This window comes from Moschus berezovskii, chromosome X (genome assembly GCF_049115385.1).
Source record: "Moschus berezovskii isolate FMDL1 chromosome X, NW_MosBer_1.0, whole genome shotgun sequence".
NCBI lineage: Eukaryota > Metazoa > Chordata > Mammalia > Artiodactyla > Moschidae > Moschus > Moschus berezovskii.
The window spans coordinates 89,917,390-89,927,034 of record NC_142488.1 but is presented as its reverse complement, the minus strand read 5'-3'; positions in this window follow the sequence as shown (position 1 = coordinate 89,927,034).

Here is a 9,645-nt window from a genome sequence, read left to right as displayed (position 1 = left end):
TTTTCACTATGAACTTAAAATATCAGTGGCAATGCACGCTGCATACTCCAGAAATAAGCAAACAAAACAAAGAAAGGAATGGAGACCTAATTTCAATTCCATTTGATCTAACAAATATTTATTGCAAGGATATTAAATGTCAAGCACTGTGCTTAGTGTAGGAGATTCAGAAATGAATAAGATAGTGCCTTCTCTATATTAAAGCTCTTTGATGACTAAGATCAATATGTAGTCAACAAATTACAATTAAAAACAAGATTTAAATGGTTAATTACAAGTTTTCTCGGTCTCTCTTTTCATTCTGTCTTTCTGATTATTTTCTTTTCCTACATTCTCTTCCTTAGTCTGTTCCTTAATGTTGATATTCCTTATGATTCTATCATTGATGATCTTCTCACTCTATATATACCCTTCTTAGATGATCTCATCCACTTCTACAGTTTAAAATATAACTTTCATACCAGTGATTTCTAAATCTATACTTATAACTCCAATCTGTCATTTGAATTTCAAAGTTATTTGACTATCTCTACCTCTATGGAACTCAAGAATCTCAAAATGCAACATGTCCCACATCAAAATCTTCTTTCAACACCACTTTCTTCCAACCTTTTTTCCCATACTGTTAATCTTAGTTGGTGGCTGCGTTAGTTTGCTAGAGCTGCCATAATAAAGTACCACAGACTGTGTGGCTTAGACAACAGAAATTTATATTTCTACAGCTCTGAAGGCTAGAAGTCCAAGATCAGGGCCTCAGCAAAGTTGGTTTCTTCTGAAGCCTCCTCCTTGACTTGTAGATGGCCTTCATGTTCACATGGTACTCCCCTTCTATGCATATATATGCCTAATCTCCTCTTCTTAAAAAGACACCAGTCATATTGGATAAGGCCATGCAATTTTATTTTTCCTTAATTACTTCTTTAAAGGCCCTGTCTCCAAATACAATCACATTAAAAAATAATGGATATTAGGGCTTTACCATATGAATTTGGATGGTGGAGGGGGCACAATCTAGTTTGTAACACTGGAACCATTACTCACTCAGGCTCTATGGTTTGTCCTAGACTTCCCTCTCTGTCACATTCCCTTATCCAATTAGTGACTAGGTATTTCTTATTCTAAATTCTTAAATCTATCAAGGCCATTCTTTTCTCCCTGTATTGACTTCTAAAGCCTTAGTTTAGGTTGTCCTCTTCTCTGATGAATCTCAAATCCATATCTCTTACCCAGTCTGCTTAGGGCTCCAGACTCGTGTCCATCTAACCTGCTAAACATTTTCACTTGGATATCTAAAAGGTGCCCCAAATACCACATGTCCTCTACTGGGTCATGCTCAGTCACTCTGTCATCTTCAACTCGTTGCAACCTTATAGACTGCAGCCCGCCAGGCTCCTCTGTCCATGGGATTTTTCCCAGTCAAGAATACTGGAATGGTTTGCCATTTCCTCCTCCAGGGGATCTTCCTGACCCACATGTCTCAAACTGAATTAATTATCTCTCCTTCAAATATACCTTTCTTTCTATATTACCTCTCTCACTAAATAGCATGATGATCAGTTTCTAGAATGGAAACCTCCAAATGATCCTTTATTTCTTCCTCTCTTGCCTAATTAGGCCTCCATGACTAGTGATTTATTAAATCCAGTCATTTTTGCCTCTGAATTATCTTCCCAATCTTATTCTATCCTCAAGTTCCACTGTGTTAGTTGAGGTTCTCATAGTTACTTTTATTGTTGCAATAGAGTCCTTACTGGTCCCCTTGCCTTCTTTTCTGTGACTCAGATTTGAGGATAATCTCTGCCATGATTAAAATCTTTCTGTGTTTATTCATTGTTTATAAACATCAAAACTCATTATGGTGACATCATAGGTACTTCAAGGTCTTGACTGTGCCTAATACCCCCAGCCTTGCTTTTGGACAATTTCTTCCATAGACATGGAGACAACTGGGTGTCTCAGCTGGGCAGAGCTATGGAACATATATGTGTGACTTCACCCACGTCCTAATGTCTCAAAGGAAAATATTTTTCTAATTGTTGCAGACATGATCATACATGGATTGAATATGGAAGTTATGAAATATCAGTCATGGTTCCATTTGTTCTACAATTCTCTGGCCAAACTTAAAATAAATCTATGAGAGCAGTCTTATGAAGAAATCCATGTTTATTGTGTTAGATTTTCTTCCCCCTCAACAATGTTACTCACATTATGCTTCTAATACCTTCCTTCCACTTTATGCTGTATTGATTCTGAGCACTCTCTGCTTTTCTACCCTGCTCTGCATTTTCACATGCCACATTCTTTGCTTGGGTTTCCTTTCCTCCCCTTGTCTACCTGAAAATTCTCATTTAGTCTTCAAAATACTGCCTAGATGTTACCAGTTCCTGAAAGACTTCGCTGATCTCATCTCTACCACTTCACTGAGTTCATCATCCTTTCCCTTGTTCTATTTTTGTATCTTGCTCATACCTCAAATGTTGCACTTTTTACACTGTATTATAATTAGTTTCTATGTGTTTTTCTTCTGAGCAGATTTTGAGATCCTTTAAAACATTCCTTATTTGTTAAAAGGATTGAAATAAAATAAAGGTCAAATCTATATGCCATGGAAGCACAGAAAGAGGATTGATTAATTCTGATTCAGGAGAGCAGGGAAAATGACACAAAGCAATTTTGGTAGGTTGTTCATTTACTAGCACTCTATGTGGCAGGCACTGTTGTAGGGGCTAGATATTTACTCAGTAGTGGATAAGACACACACAGTCCCTGGCATTATAGAGCTCAGAAGCTATTTGGGGAGACAGAAGTTAAACTAAAGGGGAAAAATCCTGTAAATAAATAAAATATATAAATAACAAAATAGGCTAAGAAGGAAAAGCTCAAGGTATAGTATGAAAACACCTAATTTAGATTGGGAAGGGGTGATCAGGGAAGCCCACACTAAATAGAAGTCCCTTACGCTCAGATCTAAATAATGAGTGGAAATTAGCCTGTGAAGAGCGGGAAAGAGATTATTCCAAGCAGAGGGATCAGCAAATGCAAATACCTTGAAGCAGAAAAGAGATTGTGCTTGAAGAATAAAAGGAAAGTCAGTGTGGCGGTAATATAGTGAATGTGGAGGAGAGTTGCTTGAGATAAGTCTGAAGAGGTAGGCAGGGACTATATCATACAAGATTGTATCTATTAGGACTCTTAGGCTGTATGTAACATAAACCAAGTTCTGGTGGTTTAACAACAACAAAAAATGTTTATTTTTCTAACATAAAGGAGCCTCAACGTCAACAGTTCAGGACTCATACAAGTTTCAGGACTCAAGCTTCTATCTTTTTGTTCTATGATCCAATGAGCATGGCTTCTATCTTCAGGCTGCCTGCTGTTCTACTTCTGGGCAGCAAAAGGAAAGAATGCAAAGGGCAAAAAACACATGACAGCTAAGTCTGTCTCATTCCATCAGGAAAGTAACAGTTTTCCTGGAAGCCTCACTTGTCTATTAGATAGAACTGGGTTGGACCCTTAACTACAATAGAGTATGAGGAGGTTTCATTTTCAATTTAGTCTATTATTACTCCTAAAAAATCTACTGGTTTTATTAGAAAAGGGGAAAACACGTTGGGTAGGCAATTTGCAGTTGCTACCACAGAGTGTGTGGGATTTCTTAGTTTATTCAAAAACAGTGGGAATTTATTGAAGGGTTTTAAGCAGGGGAGATACACAGCTCCTTTTATGTTGATTAGCATCTGTTTGGCTGTTGTGAGAAGGATGAATCGTAAGGGGGGCAAGAATGGTTTAAAGGTTGACCAGTTAGAAGGTAATTGCAAGAGCTTATGGTGCCTTGGATTAAGGAAGTGGTAGTAGAGATGGAGAGAAGTAGACAGTAGAGAGAAGTAGAGGTAGCATGCTTTTGGTTAGAAATTGGATCCACAGGGTGAGAGAAGGAGAGGAATACAAAAAAATGATTGATGTGCTTGTGGTTTATGCATTTGGATGGAGAGTGCTATCATTTATTGGGATTATGAAACATGGAGGACCAGATTGGGGTGATGAGTATGATTTTGGACATGTTGAATTTGAGGTGTTTATGAAGCATACAAAAGGAGATGTCTTGTTGGCAGTTGAACATATGTGTCTGGAATTCAAAAGATGAGCCCTGGAGTAGAAATAGAGATTTGGGAGCCATTTACCTGTGAATGATATTCAAAACTATGGGAGCTGATGACATGGTTTAGAGAATGAGTGTAAAACAGAAGGAGAGAAAGGCTCAAGGCTGACCACTGGGAATCTTCAAGAGATATTTATTTTAAAATATACTTTTAGAATGGTTTTGGCATTTTATTAAAAAATGCATGGAGTATTCATTATAAAATAAGCTAGCAATATAGAGAAGTACAAAAAGGAGGGCAAAAATACCTCCAGAAACCTGCATGAACTAGAACTAATCAGTATTGTGCCTTAATTTGCTTATCTGAATAAAGGAGGATAAAAATAGTAACTATAAGATTGCTGTTATAACTTAATAAGATAATCCATTTAAAGTGCTTACTTTGCTATCTGACAAATAGTAAATAGTTCATAAACATTAATTACTAAGATTAATGAACATTATTCTGGACATCACTTTTATTATATGAAGAATTGATGCTTTTGAACTGTGGTGCTGGAGAAGACTCTTGAGAGTCCCTTGGACTGCAAGGAGATCCAACCAGTCCATTCTGAAGGAGATCGATCCTGGGTGTTCATTGGAAGGACTGATGCTAAAGCTGAAACTCCAATACTTTGGCCACCTCATGCGACGAGTTGACTCACTGGAAAAGACTCTGATGCTGGGAGGGATTGGGGGCGGGAGGAGAAGGGGACAACAGAGAATGAGGTGGCTGGATGGCATCATCGACTGAATGGAGGTGGGTTTGAGTGAACTCCGGGAGTTGGTGATGGACAGGGAGGCCTGGCGTGCTGTGATTCATGGGGTCGCAAAGAGTCGGACACAACTGAGCGACTGAACTGAACTGAACTGAACTGACTGAAGGAATGGATAGATACAAAATTTTAATAGAAATAATATACATGCTCTTTCAAAAAGTCTGAAGTTGAACAAAAGACAAATAGATTAAAGTGAAAGTAAAGAAACTGACAAATTTCAGATAAATGTTTCTTCCCTCTCAAGAAATAGTGGTCTCTGAAAGACTGTTTTAAAGTTAAGATTAAAGATTTGGAAAATATAAAGAGGTTATAGTTACTATATTTTTATCGCCATGTTTCAGTTCTCGATAGTGTTAGACTGATTCCCTGGGTAGTTGATTAAGGATATGGGTTCTGAAGACAGCTTTCTTGGGTTAAGCTCAGTTCTGCAACTTACTAGCTATAAAGTAGGCAAATTATTTAATCTCTATGTGCCTCAGTTTTCTCATTTTTAGAATGAAGACTAAAAAGTGCCTACTTCATAAGGGGGAGAATGGATACATGTGCATGTACGGCTGAGTCCCTTTGCTGTCCATCTGAAACTATCACAACATTTTGGCTCTACTTCAATATAAAATAAAATGTTAAAAAAGTTCCTACTTCACTGGGTTGTAAAGAACAAAAGAGTTAATACATACTTGGCACAGTGCCTGGTACATAATTAACTATTATTATAAATATGAGGAAATGAGTTATCATTATAAAATGTGATGAAATACACTTTTCCTTCCATCTCATGATTTTTGTTAGCTATATTATTATTTTTACCTTCTCATAGTTTATAACATTTATATTCTGTTCTCCACCTAGAATTCTCTAAGTTGTTTGGTCCTGCTTCTGTGTTTAAATGAATTCAGTGTCTAACACTACTCCTTTTATTACAGCTTCTTTATTCCTGAGTTCTTTGTTTTCATGTATCTCTTGGTTGTCTAGGTTTTATAAGATGCTAGTTATTTTTTTTTAAACCAGCCCTCATGAGTGTTGCATTTCTTGAACTTTGGCAAGCTTGGGAATATCTGTGTGGTGAAGGGCAAACTGATAGGATAGAAAATTCTTGGGTCACACTTTGGTTCCCTTGGGAGTTTGTTGATTATCACTGCATTGTCTATGGCACTGTGGGCTACACTGGTCTTTTCCATCATAGCCTCTTCCATTCATCCCTTGGCTGGATGGATTTCATTGTAGAAATTCCAGCATTAGGAGTCAAATGATGGAGGAGGAGGAGCTGTCAAATGAGATTGAAATAGTGTAGCCAGGAAAAAGTGAGGTGTCACAAAAGCAAAGAGAAGGTTAGGTTTGACAAAGATGGCAGTAGTGAATTCTGTCAGAAGCCTCTACAAGGTCAAAAGCCCGTCAAAAATAGGATTTAGGTGGATACAGAGAATGTGGAAGAGTATTTTGGGCTGCAATAATAAATGAGCAAAGTTTTATAGGTGTATAAGTTTGTGTTTGGGTTGGAGTACTGAGTAGTCCATTGTGGGTAGAAAATTGATTGCAGGGGAAAGATGAAGTTATGACAGATCATGTTGCCCAGATCTCTTTTTCTATCAGGCTGCTTTGTTTTTTTTTTCCTTCTACCTGTCCACCTAGCTCTTCATCTGGATTAAAGAAAAATATCTCTGAGTTATCTTTCTCTTGCTTCCTTCTATAGTGTCTTCTATTTGTTGTTTTTCCATTGCTAAGTCTTGTCTGACTCATTGCAAACCCATGGACTGCAGCATGCCACGCATCCTTGTCCTTCACCATCTCCTGGAGCTTGCTCAAACTCATGTCCATTGAATCGGTGATACCATCTAACTGCCTCATCTGCTATCATTCCCTTCTCCTCCTGCCTTCAGTCTTTCCCACTTTCCGAGCATTAGGGTCTTTTCCAATGAGTTGGCTCTTCACATCAGGTGGCCAAAGTATTGGAGCTTCAGCATCAGTCCCCCCTATGATTATTCAGGATTGATTTCCTTTAGGATTTACTGGTTTGATCTCCTTGTGGTCCAAGGGACTCTAAAGAGTCTTTTCCAGCACCACAGTTCAAAAGCATCAATTCTTTGGTGCTCGGCCTTTTTTATGGTCCAACTCTCACATCCATACATGACTACTGGAAAAACCATAGCTTTGACTAGACGGACCTTTGTTGGCAAAGTAATATTTCTGCTTTTTAATATGCTGTCTAGGTTGGTCATAGCTTTTCTTCCAAAGAGCAAGTGTCTTTTAATTTCATGGCTTCAGTCACGATCTGCAGTGATTGTGGAGCCCAAGAAAATAAATTCTGTCACTGTTTCCATTGTTTTCCCATCTATTTCCCATGAAGTGATGGGATCAGATGTCATGGTCTTAGTTTTTTGAACGTTGAGTTTTAAGCCAACTTTTTCACTCTCCTCTTTCACATTCATTAAGAGGCTCTGTAGAGCCTTTGGTTTCTGCCATAAGGGTGGTGTCATCTACATATCTGAGGTTATTGATATTTCTCCCTGAAATCTTGATTTCAGCTTGTGCTTCATCCAGTCAAGCATTTCACATGATATACTCTGCATAGAAGTTAAATAAGCACGGTGACAATATACAGCTTTGGCATATTCCTTTTCCAATTTTGAACCAGTCTGTTGTTCCACGTCTGGTTCTAACTGTTGCTTCTTGACCTGCATACAGATTTCTCAGGAGGCAGGTAAGGTGGTCTGGTATTCTCATCTCTTTAAGAATTTTCCATAGTTTGCTGTGATCCACACAGTCAAAGGCTTTGATATAGTCAATAAAGCAGAGGTAGATGTTTTTCTGGAACTCTCTTGCTTTCTTGATGATCCAACGGATGTTGGCAATTTGATCTCTGGTTCCTCTGCCTTTTCTAAATCCAGCTTGTACATCTGGAATTTCTCTGTTCACGTACTGTTGAAGCCTGGCTTGAAGAATTTTGAGTATTACTTTGCTAGCATGTGAGATGAGTACAATTGTGTGGTAGTTTGAACATTCTTTGTCATTGTCTTTCTTTGGGATTGGAATGAACACTGACCTTTTCCAGTCCTGTGGCCACTGTTGAGTTTTCCAAATTTACTGGCATATTGAGTCCAGCACTTTCACAGCATCATCTTTCAAGATTTGAAATAGCTCAACTGGAATTCCATCACCTCCACTAGTCTTGTTCATAGTGATGCTTCCTAAGGCCCACTTGACTTCACATTCCAGGATATCTGACTCTAGGTGAGTGATCACACCATCGTGTTTATCTGGGTCATGAAGATCTTTTTTGTATAGTTCTCCTGTGTATTCTTGCCACCTTTTCTTAATATCTTCTGCTTCTGTCAGGGCTTCTCTGAGAGCTCAGTTGGTAAAGAATCTGCCTTCAGTGCAGGAGATCCTGGTTCAATTCCTGGGTAGGGAAGATCCATTGGAGAAGGGAAAGTCTACCCACTGCAGTATTCTTGGGCTTCCTTTGTGGCTCAGTTGGTAATGAATCTGCCTGTGATGTGGGAGACCTGGGTTTGTTTCCTGGGTTGGGAAGATCCCCTGGAGAAGGGAAAGGCTACCCACTCCAGTATTCTGTCCTAGAGAATTCCATGGACTGTATAGTCCATGGGGTCACACAAAATTGGGCTCAACTGAAAGACTTTAACTAAGCAGACTTATGTGCTTATTAGCCATTTGTATATCCTTTAAATGTCTATTCAAATCCATTGATCATTTTAAATGGTGTTATTTGTCTTTTTATTTTTGAGTGAGAAGAGATTTTATGATATATTATAGATACAAATCCTTTGTTAAGCTTACAATTTGCAAATATTTTCTCCCATTCTATGGATGACCTTAATAGTTAATGATAACATCCTTTGATTCACAAATATTTCAATTTTCAACATATATTTTTCTTCTGTTGCTTATGCTTTTGATGTCATATCTAAGAGTACCTTGCCAAATCCAAGGTGAGAAAATTTATCCCTATGATTTTTTCCTAGGAGTTTTACAGTTTTAGCCCTTTCATTTAAGTCTTTGACTCATTTTGAATTAGTTTTTGCACGTGGTATGAGATACAGATGTAAATTCACTCTTTTGCATGTGGATATCCAGTGTATATAGCACCATTTGCTGAAAAGACTGTTCTTTCTCATTTAATGGTCTTGGCACCTTTGTCAAAAATCAACTTACCAAAGAGGTTTGGGTTTATTGTAATTCTATTCCATTGGTCTAAATGGAATATCATATCCATGGATATGATGGATGGTCATCTAAATGGTCTATCCTTATGCCATTTTCACATTGGTTTGATTATTGTAGCTTTTGTAATAAGTTTTTATATCAGAAACCGAAATTGTGACTCCTTCATCTCTGTTGTTGTTTTTCAAGATTGTTTTGGCTGTTGTGTGTCCCTTGAATTGCAATATAAAATTTAAAATTAACCTTTCAGTCTCTGCAAAAGAGATTGTTTCAACGTTGATGGGGATTTTTTTGACTCTGTAGACCTATGTGGAGTATTGCCTTCTTAACAGTATTAACTCTTCCAATCCATGAACATAGAATGATGTCTTTTCATTTATCTAGGTCTTCCTTAATGTCTTTCAATTATGTTTTCTAGTTTCCAGAGTACAAGTCTTGCATTTTGGGGTTAAATTATATCCTAAGATTTTATTCTTTTTGATACTATTGTAAATGGAATTATTTTCTTAATTTCATTTTGTATCATCCATTGCTAGTGTATAGAAA